An 18,279-nucleotide genomic window follows, 5' to 3' on the forward strand; every position below is an offset into this window, starting at 1 on the left:
AAACACCGTATTTTTCCGTGTATAAGATGCCCCCATGTATAAGATGACCCTCATTTTCTGAGCCCAAGATTAAGAAATAAATATTTTAAACATTCCGTGTATAAAAGAACCCCCAAATTTAAACTAAAAAAAAAAATTGGGGGGAAATGTAATTTTATACACAGAAAAATACGATATAAGCTGCTCCATTCCTCGCTGCTCTTTGCTCTATACGGGGGGGGGGGGGAGCTGTGCCGCGACCTTTCCCCTTCCTTACTTTCTCCCTCCCTGACTTTGGGCAAGAGGACAGGGGGCTACTCACAGGGCGGGCGCTGCTTTGCCACGCTCCTGGCTGCATACCGTAAAGTCGCAAATATAAGCAGCACTTTAACTTTTCACGGTCGGAATTTGGGGGGAAAGTGAGGCTTATATTCAGGCCAATACAGTATTATCGTTCAGCCTGTCCTCCAGCCGGATTTCAACGACTAATTTAAAACAAAATTGTTCCTTCTGATAGTGTAATTGAAGGTGGTGAATCCTGTAGGAGCATTGCACAAATGGGGCTCCTGAGAAACAAAATGGCAATATCAACATGTTCAAGAGAAGCCCATGTTTTTCATCAGTGATAACAATATTTTAAAGAAAAAACTAAGAGACCAAAAAAAGAAAGAAAAATGCACACAAAGAGGTGCAATGAGGACAGAGCATGCTCAGCAGCTACAGGAGTGGGCAGGAACACAGGGAATTGGGAAGTTGACAGGGGAGAGTTGAATGCTACCATCAGCCTAGACAAACAGAAGATAATTTCATTTGGTGCCCAAGAAATAGTAATGTGGGTGTCTGGAAGTTGCACTTGGGAAAGATGTTCCACACATGGGTTGTTGCCAGAGAGACAGCCCTGAACCTGATAGCTCCCCAACTCATACCTCTGGTTCTTTGCTTCACACAAGGTGAATCTTCCTAAACAGAAGACGACACACAGCAAAATAAGACGTGTGTTTTCATGGCTGCACATGGCAACAGCCTGCTAGAGCCACACAATTCCCGCATGCAAGGCAAGAGGTGCTGCTACGTTCTGTTGGCTCATAATTGACACGACCCCCCTGCCTCCCCTCTTTCAATAGATAATCAAATTCTAGCTTGGGGACTTCAATAATATCCCTTCCCATTTCCCTTCTCCCGGTCTTTTCATTTCCTGGAATCCATCACAGAGAGCTTCTCTCATGCTAATTAAAACTAATAACCAGCCCTTACATCCCATTAGGGTTGATTCTGAATTAAAAATCTACGAGCTGTTTCCCTTAATGAATGCTATGGAGAGAGTTTGGCAGCAGAACGAGATTCATGTCCCCCCCCCCCCACCTCTTGTCTCCTTTATTTTGCTCTCCGCTTATCTCAAAATAAGAACATACGCAGGCCAGATTCAGGCTCATTTCCCGTCCCCAAATGCTCTCCAGACTTTCTGCAAAAAACAATACTTCTTTGCACATCCTGTCCCTAGCAGAGTTGCTATTGGGAGGATATTGAACATGCAACGGGGACTGGAGCACCTGTATGCTTAAAAGAGCTGCTGCTGTGTGGTGGTTAGAGTTTTGGACCGTCTAAAGGCAGCCTTGAGTTCGAATCTCCATTCAGCTATGAAATCCCCTGCGTGAGTGACATTGGAGCAGTCACCCCGAGTTACCTACTTGACAATAATTTTTTTAAGAATAAAGTGGGGGGGTGAAAGTGATAACCATGTTTGCTTCCCTGAATTCCTTGAAGGGTGGGATAATTAAATAATAATGCCATGGTGTTGTGCAAGAAAATATTCTTGGCATTTTGCTCCAGAGGTGAGAAAAGCTTCACTAGCCTCTTGCGGAAGAACATTGGCAAGTGGAAATATTGGTAAATGAAGCTTTTATCACCCCCGGAGCACCGTGACATGACAAACTGCACCTGCCAATTTTCTCTCTGTTCTGCACAACAGTTAGACGTATTAGAGACTTGCCTTTTACTGCATCTATCGTCCCATGGAAAGCATGATCAGAGAGAGGAGGACAAGCATTAGGAAATAAGGAAAGAAAGCACTTCTAATACTGAAATGATGCAGCCAGAGCCACCTTGCCTAATGTTCAGTTACTGCCTTCTCTCTGGAACCATATCCTAAAGCATGAGTAGGCAAACTAAGGCCCGGGGGCCGGATCCGGCCCAATCGCCTTCTAAATCTGGCCCACAGACAGTCCTGGAATCAGCATGTTTTTACATGAGTAGAATGTGTCCTTTTATTTAAAATGCATCTCTGGGTTATTTGTGGAGCATAGGAATTCATTCATGTTTTTTCCCCAAAATGTAGTCCGGCCCCCCACAAGGTCTGAGGGACAGTGGATCGGCCCCCTGCTGGAAAAGTTTGCTGACCCCTTTCCTAAAGACTGAGCCCTGCTAACTAAGGAGTACAAGTAAATTTCATTAGGACTGCAGGCCTAGGCATATTCCTCATAGTAAAGGTAAAAGCCATCTGTGGACAAATGCCGGCTCCATCGGCCTGAAGCAACATGAGCTCCACACCCTACAGTTGACTTTGAATGGAATTAACCATGCAGGGGTCCTTTACCTTACCTTACCTTTTTACTCCTCATAGTAAACTCCATGGAACATAGTGGGACTTTAAGTACAAGTAAATATGCACGGGTGGGGTGGGGAAGAGCTGTAGCTCAGTAATAGCGTAAGTGACTTGATCTTCATGTTTCAACCTTTTGATTGTATATCGTTTGACCTCTGACTGTATCACAAAGAGGACCTTGTTGATTGGGTGGCCTGCAAATGTCCTATAAATTTCCTAAATAAACAAGTGTTATGGAAGAGGTCCCAGGGTTCAGTCCCTGCCATCACCAGATTGGGCAGGGAAAGACCTGAAACCCTGAATAGAAGCTTGCATTGTAGACCATTGGTAGGGAACCTCTGGATCGGGGGCAAAGGTGACCTGCAGGTATCTCTGAAGGCCACAGCTCTCGCTAGTCCTTCTCTTTGAATGCTTTTGCCCAGATGGAACATGTATTTGAACGATGGCATTGCCTGTTGCTTAGTAAGACTGCAGAAAGATTATTTGCAGAATGAAAGAAACAATACTCAATCCACATTCGCACCATACATTCAAAGCACTCTATTACCACTTCAAACAGACATGGCTCCCCCACCCCCGAATTGTGGGATCTTTAGTTTGTGCTGAGAGTTATTCAGAGGCCCCTGTTCCCCTCACAGTGCTACAATTCCCGGAGTTCCCTGTAAAAGGGGGTTGACTTTTAAACCACTCTGGAAACTGTAGCTCTGTGAGGGGAACAGGGGTCTCCTCACATCTCTCAGCACCCATAACAAACTACACCTCCCAGAATTCTTTGGGGGGGAAGCCATGGGTACTTGAAGTGATGTCATAATGCTTTAAATGTAGAATGTGGTCTCATAAACATCCCATTCCTGAGGGGGCAACCCTTTGCAAATATCTGTTTCTCCATATCTTGAATATGGTATTGCATGACGGAAAAGCGACTGCAAAATTTGGCCAGAGAAAATATGTGTTCCAGAGCTGTTTCACATTCTGACCCATCTGTTCATGAATCATGCTCAGAGAGCTTGAGTTTAGCCAGAGTTCCTCTAATAAAAGCAGAACTGAATTGGAGATGTATCAGGTCAAAATGTGCTCTCTCTCTCTCTCACACACACACCCTTTTAAAATGTAGCATTTAAAAAGAACCTTTCGGCTTTTCTAAAAGTATATTGATTAGTTTCATTAAACAGGACAGCAACAAACCTAACCACACAGAATTGTTTCAGCTACAAGCCTGTACAAAGCAAAACAGAGTCCAGAAGCAAGAAACGTCATATTATGAGTGCTCTGCTCTCCTGCAATTAGAGATTCATCATAATGCAAGGATCCTATGCCTCATGCATTAACCCACTTTCTGTGAGCTTCCACGTGGCCTCTCCAAATTGGAAGCCGGGAGACTGGGGGAATATACATTATTCTGTCCCTTAATTATGAAAGAGAAGAACAAAACCCAAGCCTCCTCAACGTATCCTTTCTTGACACACCCCAATGGCCCTCCTTCTCTGTGTAAGATGATCCAAGAGAGAAATCTCCCAGACGTAATTAATCCAGATCAATATCGGTGGCTCTGATTCTGCTTTTTTATGTGGCATTAAAAAGAACCTTTGAGTTTCTCTTTCATTCTTTGTGGCATAGACGAAGGTGGCTACTGAAGAACAAAAAGTGGAGATGTGCACCTTTTGAGCTGAATGGACATTCTAGTCCAGTCTTTGCCAACCTGGTAACTTTCAAACTCCCAGCAGCCTCTGCCAGCAAAGTTGTAATCTAAAGCATCTGGAGATATCACATTGGGGATAATCAATGTAGTCTGACATTCACAATGCTGACAGCTTTGGTCCGCTTTCTCAGACAGGGATGGCGGAGACAGTCTGTTCAGCATGCATTTAAAGCTGGATATATTAAACCTGTACTTTCCTAAACAATATGTGAGCCAAAGCACAGCTCTCCTTACCCAAATTTTACGATACACTTCTCTGCCCAAACAGTGTTTGCAAAAATGCATGTATTAGGGAAAAGTGTACATAAAAACAAAGGTATAAGTGAAAAGCACATAAAAGGTGCATTATATTAGAGGAAAACATAGACATTAGTCAAAACTGCATACGAAAATGTGTTTGTGGAGTAAAATTTGCACCGAATCGTTGCAGAGAACTGAATTTAATGTTGGAAAGATGGAAAAACTGAGATGACAGAAATTGGCAGATCCTTCCATCACAGCTGTTAAGAGTGTTGGACTTAAATCAGGGAGACCTGGATTCAAATCCCCACTCAGGCATTGAAATATACTCGGAGTCGAGAGTGGATTTCATGCTCTTTATTCAACTCATAGTGGTGAGGAGGAAACAAAGTTTCCCCAGAATGTCTGCCTTATATACATTATTTACACAATGGGCCCCACGTGATTGGCTAATTCCTGTGGGATGTAAACACAGGAGCAGTCAATGACAACATTCCTAGAGTGTACATGTTAGAACGTGGGGAGGGATGTCTGTCCAGCAAGCAGGTAAACTTCCTGGGGATGGACTTCCTCCGCATGTGACCAGAGGTGGGTGTGGCCTCACCTGTGCAGGTAATGACAAAAGCACAGGGCAGGCAGCCACTCTCTCTGCCATTTTCCTTCAATGAAGAAACATCTAAGGATGCCCTCTTGGCTCTCAGCCAAGAGAGGAAATAAGGACTATCTTGCTACAAGATAGATTCTAAGTGTATGTAACCTTTTTTAAGCTGTCTGCCTTCTGGGATCATATTGTGAACAGAATGTGAGTAAACTCTTTTATACTTTTATAAAGACTGTGTCGTGTCTTGTATTTTAAGAGGGAACAAAAGGGGAAATTACCAGAGTAATTATTATAGAGGTTCTAGCGAACCTGTGCACACGTTACCGTTGCGAACTTAAAGGGGAATGTTTATAAACTCTGCTGATATTTTGGGAACTTGTTAGCACAAGTTGGATAAGGATATAATTAGTCAATATATCCTCTCCTGCACCCCAGAACATTCCCACAATTCTGGGATTCTCCTGTAGGCCAATCAGGTTGCGGATTCCCTTCCATCTGGAGCTGGATTGGGTGGCTCCTGTGGACCAATCAAACTGCTGCATTCTGGATCCTATTGTTCTAGAACCAATCAGACTGCTGCCTTTTGGATCCTATTCAACTCAGTACATAACAGGCATAAAACTGAGAATGAATGAGATTGCCACCTAGGATCACAACAGCATTCCTAGCAGGGTAAAATGGAGTTGGGGGGAAATCTACTCAAAATCTGAGCTCTTTGGAGGGGAAGGGCAGGATTAACAAAATTAATTAATTAATTAATAAGTGGAGAAACAAACAGATTTAAGCATTGAATGTTAAAATGCCTTTCGTATGTTCCTGCGGCTTGTTGGATTCCTTCCCCCACCCCCACCCCTGCAGTTTGGAGATGTTATGTAACAGTCCTGCACAGATCAAAAGATTAGGAGCAAACACAGGTTTTCTTAATAATCTTACTCATTTCCCTGGTAGTCTCAGTGTGTAGAATCCCAAGTGGTCTCCCCATCCAGTAGAAAGGGGGAGTGCCAGGTGTCTTAATAAACCTCTATCCTAGTATGAAGAGGAAACATTCTGTAAATGAATTTTCCAAGACTGGGATGGAATTTGTTTCAACTTCAAAATGACAAGGAAGCTAGGGATCAGAAGGCTGAAATTATTTCAGTAGGGATTGGGATTATCATGTGGAGAACCATTGGTTTCCTACCCCTGTGATACATCATAATTCTCACCCCAAGCATGATTCCCTGAGAGGGTAGGCACCTGGGGCAGGGAAAGCAGGGCTCCTGAACCTTTGATAGTTGTGCAGAAGAGGGATGTTTAGATGTGTTATAGGAATTCTAAGGTCTCAAATATAGAATAAATGTTGATAATTGCTCAAAGTAAACACATAAATATATAAACCACATGTCTAAAATCGTACAGGAGAGCAATCCAAAAGACTATAAATGCCTCCTTAATCCCTCTTGCCTGAGAACAGGTAGGCAGATAGCAATCAAGGGATGTTCCTGAAGGGATTCCTCTCCTCTATCTATGAACCTCCTTTGTATTAATTGTCACTGTTTGCCCAGATGCCCTGCATTGAGGGATGTCTGACAGGCATCCCGATAGTCTTATCAAATGCTAGTGTTTTTGTGTAAACTGTGTCTGGAACTATGTAAAACTTTCTAAATCTTCAGGAATATCACACCTTGGCCTGCCTGAGCCACAGTAACCCCTCCTTATGTGTGATGTAATTTCTTTCACTGTTTGTAGAGGGGATGTCCAGTTCTTCTCCACGCCAAAATGAAAACCCTTGTCTCCTTTGCTAGGAGTGGAGGGAACTCTGTTGCAACAGAAAAATAAAGATCTTCCTTGCTTTCACTGCACCTTGCCTGACATTCATCTCCATTCATCTCTGACTGATCATGGACTTAGGGGACTCAGTCCCTTGGGGAGTTGGGCAGCAAAAGCCAACCACCCCTATTTTTCTATATCAGATGACGTAATTTGTCATGCAAGTAATGCCTACCAATAGCCCTCTTCATCTTAACTGTTAAAGGTGCAGGTCCTCCCCACCCCCCCATCTGACCATTCTATTGCTGACTGTCCTGGGTTTTTGAGGGGGGGCGGGTTATGTGGATTCCTCTTACCCAGTTAAGGAGCCTGATGTGCCCAAATCACCTGGGAAGCCTTTTACCACATGGAGATAAATATTATTACTTTACCTGCTAACTGAGCTGCTGTTTTAAGACAGCTATAGGAATCAGTTCTAATGTTGGCAGCCCTAATTATAGAATAGATGCAATTCAAGCATATTTAGCTAGTCCATAGATGCATATATTAGCAGCATTTTAAAATAGCAGTCCAGGGGGGAAATGGGGGTGTGGTGACACAGGTGTCTGGAAACAGAGAGATTTGATGCAATATCTGTCATTATTCAGTGGTACCTCGGGTTACATACACTTCAGGTTACAGACTCCGCTAACCCAGAAATAGTACCTTGGGTTAAGAACTTTGCTTCAGGATGAGAACAGAAATCGTGCTCCGGCGGCACGGCAGCAGCAGGAGGCCCTATTAGCTAAAGTGGTGCTTCAGGTTAAAGAACAGTTTCAGGTTAAGAACGGACCTCCAGAACAAATTAAGTTCTTAACCTGAGGTACCACTGTATATTCAATTGCTATACTTGGTCCCTTTGTATTATTATTATTATTATTATTATTATTATTATTATTATTATTGACATCAGCACCATCACTTAGCTGCCCTTCACCCTAAGATGAAGCAGGGCAGGCTACAACAACTAAAAATGCAATATTAAATTTGCACAGTGCGCTCTTTATATCACATGGACCTATTCTTAAATCAGACTCTTCTTGTTGTATGATGCACAGCAGAGTTAGGGAACCTGTGGCCCTCCAGATGCCGTCTGACTCCAACTCTCATCAGCCCCAGCCAGCATGGCCAATGCTCAGGGATGAGGGAAACTGGAGTCCATGAACATCTGGGGACAGTGGTGGCAGAAGCAAAGGAGTCAGAACCAACAGAAGGTAGAGCCAGCTAAGGGCTTGTCCACACTGGCCTTTACTGTGTGTCTGAGGCTGTCGGAGTCCAAGATTTTGGGGCATCGTTCACGTGGAGTCGCCCTCAAGCAAAACCCATCCAACATTTTTTGTTACATGAATCCTGGGAAATCTGAAAAGCAAAGCAAATCTCTTGCTGTCTGGCTATTGCTATTGCCATTTGCATTCTCTTCAGGTCAGGTGGAGCCAGAAAGATGGTGTGAGATCTAATGGAAGGCAAGCAGGAAAAAGCCAAAGTATGCTTGCAGAGTGAAAGAAAGAAGAGAACCTTCCCCCCTGCTTTTATTATGATTTATTAAATTTATATACCACCCTTCAGCTGAGGATCACAGTACGTAAGCATGTAAGTGTCACAACATAATAACAAACAAAACAATAACCTTCTGCACTCCCCCCCTGAAACTTGGAGAATGATGATGATGATTTATTATTTATACCCAACCCATCTGGCTGGGCTTTTAATATAGAGGTGGGAGGGCACATGAAGGGGGAGCAGTCTGCCCCGGGTGCCACCCAGGGGGTGAAAAGATGGCCCGCTGCCTCCCACCCAGCTGTAGAGTGGCCAAGGGCTCACACACTATCGGTACAGGCGCTGTTGGTACGGGCTGCCACTCGTGCACAGTCCGTATGGGTGTTGTGCATGCACCACCAGGTGGCTTGCCCCGCTCCTCAGCACCCCGCACTGGGTGCCAGAGCTTCCTCCGCCACTGGGAGGGCATAGCTTTCTTTCTGACGAAAGATGGAAGTTTGCTTGTAGGGCCACCTTAAACCTTGTTTCCAACACGAGCAGCACATCGAATCAATTATTTGGCCTGAGAAATTGTGGGATGGTTAGTGAATCTATACTCACCCCCCACAAAAAAGAATGTCCCTTATAGAAATGTGGCAGCCCCACCTAGCAAGGAAGTCTGGCTATGGGGCTGCCCTCTGGACTGGTGATAAGTAAGAAGATCAGTGGCTTCGAAGGAATAAAAAGTGAGGTTGGTGGGGCAGTGCCCCATTTGCCCTGAGGGACTGGGCCCCACTGACTGGTGGGACACAGATTTTCCATTGTTAACATACAGCATTCCTGTTTTTTTTGTGGGGAGGAGGCATGAACTTTTTACAATAGATATAGATATAGATATAGATATAGATATAGATATAGATATAGATATAGATATAGATATAGATATAGATATAGATATAGATATAGATATAGATATAGATATAGATATAGATATAGATATAGATATAGATAGATTAGATATAGATATATAGACCAGCAACTGTCCTACCACACTGGAGAGAACATAGTGTAGTCTTTTGGACAGATTTTCTGGTTGATATCTTACTTCCATCTCCCCCTCACCTTGCCCCCAATCCACACTTTAAACCACAATGTAATGGTGCTAAAATCTAGCAGGTGATGCTGAGAGAAGCTATGAGTAAAGCTGTCCCCAATTCATTGTTCTGCGTTGAAGACCACATGAGAAAAGAGCAAGCTTTTTAACTGAAAAAACCCCCACAGAAAATCTAGGTGTGAATAAATGTGTGTGAGAGTCAGTCTGTGGGTGACAAGTAAGCAACACACTCCAGAAACTGGGCTTCATTTTCTCTGCCTGCCTGCCATGAGCCCTTCCCCATTTGGAATCTCTGCATAGGCTACTGTCTGAGACATTTCTGTATCCAGATTAAAAGCGTTAGCCTCAAATCTCCTAATTTAACCAGAATCTTCTCCATAATAGTATTCACTGGAGGAGCCATCTGGACCAGGGACATTATTAGCTTAGAATAATTTAACTGCTTTGCTAATCTCATCCAATTTCATAGGTTTGTTCCAGTTTCCCTGCAATGCATTATGGGAAGACTGGGCAGCGGTTTGTCTACTCTCTCTGTCAGCATCAGCTGCCTTCGGGCAGCCGTGCAAGCTTCAAGCCTCCTCCTAAAATCCTCTAATTTAAATGAGGCATCCTCCTGCCCCAGTGATTCTGATACTGGCAGTCGAGTGCCTCTGAGCATGTGCAGAATACTTTCCCCATTTGATTAAAACCAGCTTTTTAAAGACTGGTGGAAAGGACAGCATAGCTAAGCATGCTGCTCCTGTTTGCTCAGTGAACACCAATTCCCAGAGTGGTTTAACAGTCAATCCGTCTTCCCAAAGAACTCTGGGAATGGAAGCTCTGTGATGGGAATAGAGGTCTTCTAACAATTCTCAGCACCTTAACAAACTACAGTTCCCAGGATACTTTGGGGAAAGCCATGACTGTTAAAGTGATGCAAGAGTGCTTTAAATGTATGGTACAGATGTTGCCTTATCATGTGGCCTCCGTTGCTCCAGACTCTTGGCTGTGTGTGTGTGTGTGTGTGTGTGTGTGTGTGTGTGTATTGCATCAACGTGGTCTCTGTTGTTGCCATTCAGTGCTGACCTCTCACTTTCCCCTTCCTTTTCTCTGTTAGCTTCTTGTTCTCTTTTTCTTTCTCGCTCTTTTCTTTTCACAGATGTGTTTGAGTTCACAGTTTCTTCTTCTTCTTCTTCTTCTTCTTCTTCTTCTTCTTCTTCTTCTTCTTCTTCTCCTCCTCCTCCTTCTCCTCCTCCTCCTCCTCCTCCTCCTCCTCCTCCTCCTTCTCCCACAGCTGATTGTGATTTATTAATGTAATTCTTCAGTTGCATAGACACGCTGAAGGAAATTTGCACAGCTCTTTGGTCTGAGCTGTGTGCCTGTGTGATATTTCAGTTATTTGTTTTCAAGTCCCCCCCCAACTAAATCGATACTAACACTTTAATAAATAGAGAGAAAACAGCGCCAGGTGTTTATTGCTCAAACTGGGTTGCTACCTTCCAAACAAGGTAGAGAAGAAATTATTTTAGCAGCTGTGGAGCAGGGAGACATGGTGGCTTAGTGCTGGAGTCCATTCTGAATATAGCAGATCATCACTGAAACACATTGAAGTAAAAATCAAGAGAATGCCCAGTGTGTAGGGCATCTCCTATATTACAGAGCAACAGCATTCAATTTCTACACTGGCAGGATTTCCTGGTGTCACAGCCACCTTCTTTTCTAGCAAGGCTCCTATGCATTTCATAGCTATACTACAGCTAGGGGGGAAATGCATTGCTGATCCAGTATGCTGGAGAAAGATGCACCTGTTGAATATCTGCCTGTTGTGCTGCTACGGCAGGGACATGGGTGGCACTGTGGGTTAAACCACAGAGCCTAGGACTTGCCGATCAGAAGGTTGGCTGTTCGAATCCTCGCGACGGGGTGAGCTCCCGTTGCTCGGTCCCTGCTCCTGCCAACCTAGCAGTTCAAAAGCACGTCAAAGTGCAAGTAGATAAATAGGTACCACTCCAGAGGGAAGGTAAACAGCGTTTCCGTGCGCTGCTCTGGTTCGCCAGAAGCGGCTTAGTCATGCTGGCCCCATGACCTGGTAAAGTGTGGTGGTTACAGGGTTAACCTTTCTGGTGCTTCGTGCCTGAGGGAGGGACTTCTACGGGAAGTCAGGATGTCATGTCACAGTTCTTTGTTCTGTGAATCTCGTTTTGATTTCAGTCGGAGTGTGTTTGAGCAAGGAGAAAGATGTCTGAAAGTTCAGACGGTGTAATTTACTGCTTGTAAATAATAAAGCTTCTAGATTAGAAGAATCTGTCTCTGGACTATTTCACTCCCTCTTCTCTCACACGACAGCAACGCCACTGCATCTCTGCTATTTCTGCCTCAGGTGGAGTTTTCCCCAGAAGATTGCACTGAGAGAAAAGCAGTGTTTTTACACAGGGAAGCGCACTGGACAGGCAGAAGTCCAAAATGTACGCCAGCTCCCTCGGCCAATAAAGCAAGATGAGCGGCACAACCCCAGAGTCGGCCACGACTGGACCTAATGATCAGGGGTCCCTTTACCTTTACTAAGGTTTTTTATCAGGCTTTTTCCAATCAGTGCTGCTTGCCCTGGCCTGAGTGTTCCACACAGCCTATCTTAGTCTTCCGTCATGGAATGCCTTCCAAATGCTGACTACATCTCCCATCATTCCTGACCACTGGTTATGCTGCTAGGGCTGATGGGAGTTGTAATTCTTCAACAACTGGAGAGCACCAAATTGGGTAAGGCTGCTCCGCCTGATCCCTTCAAAGAAATGTGTGTGCCAGCATTCACATATGTGTGCCAGCATTCGCTCATCTCGTGGAAAACATCTCATTCCTCCAGGATTAATCGCCCAAAGCTGCCACAAATCAAGGAGAGGCAGTCAAACAATGCCTAGCAAGAAATCTGAAGTCATGCCATGTTCAATGTCATTGAAGCAGTTCCAGCATTTGTTATACTTGAATCAACTCTGTCGAATTATCAGTGTCAGGTAATGGCCATTAAACACAACACGAAAGGAGAGATAAATATGAATGTCTCAGAAGAGAACATATTAGAAAAGCATGTGGAGAGGGGGGAAAGGTATGCTTATTGTATCTCTCTCAGGCAACATCATTTCACCATTAAAATCTTTTGGATCCATCACAACATCAGCATCCGAACACATGCTGAAAAGCTGCAACTGGGCTCGGATTTTCTGCCTGTCCACACCAACTGCTCATGTAGCAAGAAACTTGTAGGATGGTAACACGATAGTCACAATTGTTTCCTGTTGAACAACAGCAACACATTTCTGGGTACTTTTGGCTAGGTGTAAACCATTCAGTCAAAGCCTTTTCATCAGAGGGGTTAAATCGCTGGTCCAGGAGGCTCATCCAGCCTGCCAAGTCTCACTTGGTGGCCTGCTAGCCACCCAACAAAATATGGCAGTGCTGCTTTGGAGAGGGTGTGTGTGTGTGTGTGTGCAGATCATCTCTGTTGACTGTGTACACAGAATGCTTTCCCTATGGGAAAAGGCTTAGCAAAAAGGGAAGAGAATATTCACTATGGATAGATGGCAACAACAACAACAACAACATTTCACAAAAATATATGCTGCTTAAAGTTCAGGCGTGTTAGAGTGGCAAAAGGACTATTAGTACATTCAGTGGGTTTGGAACGTTTCCTACCTTTTGCCTGTACGGAATGATTCACAAAAGACCCCTTGTTTTCCATACCTTTTAGACTCATGTACTTATTGTCTGCAGTGAGTCATCTTCTCCATTGACTCTCGGCTTGATCATCTTCCTACAACTGTGTTTTCTCCAACCATTTTGTGGATCAAGCTGTTAATTGTCTGATTCATTAGGGGAGGGGGAAACAATCACAGCATCTCAATTCAAGCGATATTTTCAAGGCTTTTGAATAAGGGTAACCTTAACTTATCAAGACAGCAAAATCACCTATTGTTCATTTGTGGAAATGTGGATCAAAAGCTGCTTGCGAAATGTTTGCATTAAGGTCCTCAGAATGCTTTTTCACGGTGGACCTTTTAGTTGAATGGTATTTTTTTAAAGAAAGAAAGAAAGAAAGAAAGAAAGAAAGAAAGAAAGAAAGAAAGAAACCTCGCCACAGTTTCAGCCCTAAACAAAAGATGTAGATCATGATACAAAATTAAATGAATCACGAGCAAGAGAGAATGTCTAAGGAACTGGAAGAGATGGTGATATATCACATTAAAATTATCTCAGGACAAGTGATGGACGATCTCTCCAAGCTCAGCCTGAATTAGCTCTGATATTATCTGAGATTTTTTCCAGAAAAAAAATGAAGAATCTGGATCATTTCTCCAAACTGATCTGACATCCAGAGTAATAATCCCAACCTCCTAATTTTCTCCTGATGGATGTAATTAAGAGATGTTGCTTTTTATATTCAATAGGATAAAAAGTTTAGAGGTTGCTGGGGTCCCACATAAATTGAAACCTTTCCTTCATGGAGGACCTCTGGGCGATGGATACAGATAAAGATAGATACAGATACAGATGATATAGATCTATGCAAGCACAAAGTATCTCTCTTGCTCCAGACTCAAGATGGAAAAAAGACTCCAACTCACGGACAGACTCAGTGACTAACAAGCTGACATGCCTAAATCACGTATATAGATGGCACTGGGCCGTTACCATAGCAACTGGTTCCACTGACCTTGCACCTGTTGACTTATCTCAGAACATAGGGTGATTTGTGCTCATGAAGGAAATTAACCTCTTCTTTCATGTCCAATTCCTCCAACACAATGCTGTGTGAATGCTCCAAAAAAAATACTACAACAACTTGCATGCCCGAGGTGCACTGATCTCACAATAAACACTCCTTTGGGGCCACCTTCTGTCCTCAAGTGAGGGTTTCTTCTTCTTCTTGCATCCCTGATATGTCCATCTTCCTACCTTCTTTGCTCTTTGTTTCCTTCAGTACACACCAGTGGGAGCACCAGATTGGCTCAGTTGAAGCATTTGCACCATACTGACCTTACACCCATCTCACCCCCACCCCTACCTCCTGGTAAGTAGCAGCAATGTGATTAAACAGAGGTCAGGTGAGTGCTCTCCTCCCACCTGCCATTTGCTGCTGTTTGGTGCCCTGTCCAGTGGGTTCCAGTTTCTGCCACTTTCATTTGAAGCTCAAGTGAAATCCAATGAATTCTTGGAAATGTTTGGCCTTTCTGAGGAAGGTGGATTTGGCCATTATTACACATAAGAAGAGCCCTGTTGGCTCAGGCCAGTGACCCATCTAGTCCAGCATCCTGTTCTCACAGTGGCCCATGTGGTACCCATTGGAAACCCACAAGCAGAACCGGGGGGTAACTACATTCTCCCCTCCTACAGTTTTTAGCAACTTGTATTCAGATTCATACAGTGAAGGCACCTATCTGAAGTCAATAGACAGAGAGTCAATAGGCACCCAAAGTGTCGGCAATGTCACACTAAATGCTTGGTTTGTTATTGTTGTTGTTGTTGTTGTTGTTTTTACAAATGTAGATTGATTGATATGTCAGGAACCGTGCTGAGGGCTGCCCTGAGGAGGAATGGTGGGAGCCACCCCCTCCCCCAATCCTGAATCTTCCCAGGAACCGGAGGACAGCATAGATTTGGAACAGTGGTTTGCAGAGGGGCATAGTTCAGAAGGCAGAAGCTGGGAAATACTGGATGGGGAACAGCTAGAAAAAGAAGAAACACTGGGAGAGAGAGGGTTAACAGATTCACAGTCTCTGGACAGCATTCCTCCACCGCCCTCCCCAAAATCGAGAAGAGCTCAGAAAGTCTCAGAACAGAAAGCACAGAGGGTACAAGACGTAGGAGTGACGTAGATTAATAGGGACGGAGGGGGGTGTCACGGGCGATCGAAGTCCCAGCAGGGGACTTCAGGACCGGGGCAAGATGGCAGGGTGGGAACAGGAATGGGGGTCCAGAAGCCAGGAGTCAGGAAGCCAATAGTCCGAGGGTCAGAGAGCCAGGAGTCAAGAAGCCAAGGGTCCAAGGGTCAGGAAGCAGGGAGTCAAGAAGATGAGGTTCAAGGATCAGGAAGCAAGAAGCCCAAGGCAGGAAGCATGTTGCTGTGGCAAAGAGCTGAAGGGAAAAGTTGACCTTATATCCCTTCCCAGCTCTTGCCACCAGGTGCTGTGAGTTACCAACCAGCCTCACCTGTGGGGCCTTGCCTCTTCAGAACAAACTTCAGAAAGCCCCAGTCCTGCAGAGTCCTATTGGTCATTGGCTCCTGCATGCACACCTCATAGGGGGAGAGGCCCTAAATTGGGAACATCACCATTTCTAGGAGACGTGTTCTTTGTTCTCTCACTGTGATTATTAAAGATTCTAATTGGTAAGATGTTCCTTTTGTTTGATCTTCTTATCTACTTCCACCAGGGGCGGGGGGGGGGGAGGAAGCCGATTCCCCGAAGCCTGACAAATACGGTATCTGCCGTAGTGAAAGTTGCACATGTCAAAGCGGTCAAGTGGGCCTATATGAGGTAATGCAAGCTTTTAATGTGAAAGCCTCAATTTATAGTATGCACTTGAATCTCTCCTGCAAAATCATGAGCGTCTGGAGAGGCCCTGTGCTCCTTGCTTCAGTATCCATTATGTGGCTCTAACTCTGGATTATTATTATTATTAATATTATTTAGAGTGGTGCCTCTCAAGACGAAAAGAATTCGTTCCGCGAGTCTTTTCGTCTTGCGATGTTTTTCGTCTTGCGAAGCATGGTCCGTCGCAACTGCGCCTCTTCAAGCGGCTTTAAAAAAAAAGCGCAAGACGTTTTCGTCTTGCGAAGCAAGCCCATAGGGAAATTCGCCTAGCGAAGCAACGCAAAACCGAAAAACCCTTTCGTCTAGCGAGCTTTTCGTCTTGCGAGGCATTCGTCTTGCGGGGCACCACTGTATTTTTATTATTTATATGGTTTGCTCCATCCTCGGTCCTGGCACAACTCCTGGTTCCTGGCTCTCTCTGACTGCTGCCTATAGCTCAGCCCTGATAGTAAGAGGAGTGCAATCTGCTCCCGTACTATCCAGGCACCTCTTGGATATCTGACAACTTGGAGCCGAGAGAGGGCTATAAAATAGGGACTGCATCTTTGTCCTGCTTTGCATTGGCATTCGTGGGACAGCTCTATTAAGTGCCTTGACATAATTGGACGCTGTGATAATTGAAGACTGTACCGTTGCTAGAGATAGGAAGTCAGTAAAAGAGACATTAATTGCAGAAACTGAATCTCTCCAGCTGCTTGCCTTCTGCCTGATGCTATTCCAGAAATTCGCATTTTAGGATCCTTCCCTCTGCTCCGTTCTGTTCTCTGTTCTTCAGCTTGAAGTGCCTGCTTAGTACTCTAGAGATCTAGGGATGGGGGAGGAATTGGATTTGGTTTGCTTTCTAATGAGAAACCACCTAATTTGTGCTTCTCAAATCAACACACAGATCAAACCATGGTTATCCTTTGAAACTGACACTCCTCTGAATTTTGTGCTGCTATTCGCCAAGTGAAAATGCATACAATGGAAGTGTGCATAAAGATGCATATATTAATGGAACTAAGGTAGAAAAAATGGATTAGATCAGTGAGAATTGCTTGCAACAAAGGTGCATATGAGTCAAACTGCATACAAAAATGTGCATTTAATCCACACTAAAATGCTGACAGGTTCTCATGGGGATTTTGTGTTAGAGCTAATTTCTGTGAAAATGTAGAGAATTGAATTTCGAAGCGGGAAATTGGAAACTGAGAGAAAATGAAATTAAAAGATCTGCCCATTGCGATAGCTAACCACTTGTCAGTTAAAGGTATATTTGTAAATTGGCTTGAAATGCCTCCTAAAATCTGCTAGCCAACTGAATGAATCCAGGGGCAGGGGATGCTCATATCTTCTTCCTTCCTTGCCACCTGGTCTCTGACATCTGGTCTTTATATCCTTGGAGTCAGACTTTGCTTCATGCTTCAGTAATCAGCTACTAATTTCTAGCTCTTTGTCTGAGCAGCACAAGAAACAAAGTGTGGATTCATCTATTTAAAACCTTTTAGAAATTTGTATGTGTGGTCTGCTGCCCCTACCTCCCCACCCTCCCACAATAAAGAGTGCAAACTGGAAATTCCCTGTCCATTTCACTAAACACACTAATCTTATGCACAGTGGTATAGTAATGCATTGTGAAATGCTGGAGACCATCATGGTGGCTAGGAAAGCCACTTATCATTTTTTGCTAAAAAAGGGGGAAATACATCACCAAAAAGAGAAGAATGGAGGCCACAAATCTGCATGGCATTTGCTTTTGCTAATTTATAAGATATATATGCAAATCTAGAAAAAATTACTCTGATTTTAAATAGAAACATCTCAGCATAGTGGGGAAGACTGACCAGGTGACTTGAGTCCCTGCTCAGTCTTTGGTCTGGGTGCTAAGTCACTGTCAGTGGAACCAATATTTGCTAGTACTTGTCATGCAAATTATGAAGCCAGAAACACTCCACAAATGAAAACCTCCACTATGACCTCTCATTTTATGTGATGTCTCTTTTCTTCTCCCAAGGAGGGGGAAATGGAGATTTTCTTCTTCAGCCTTTCATTTTGAAGATGCCAGATTAGACAGTGCTTTAGAAAACAGGAATACAAATTGTGCAATTATTCTAGGGGTGATACACTCCAATCACGTATCACTACAGTCGTACCTTGTTTTGTGGCTGGGATCTGTTCCAGAGCCCCAGCCGCTAGCCGAAAAGGATGCAGGGCAAAGCACCGTGTCTGCGCTTGCAC

The sequence above is a fragment of the Podarcis liolepis genome, assembly GCF_965112155.1.
Source record: "Podarcis liolepis genome assembly, chromosome: 6".
NCBI classification, from domain to species: Eukaryota; Metazoa; Chordata; class Lepidosauria; order Squamata; family Lacertidae; genus Podarcis; species Podarcis liolepis.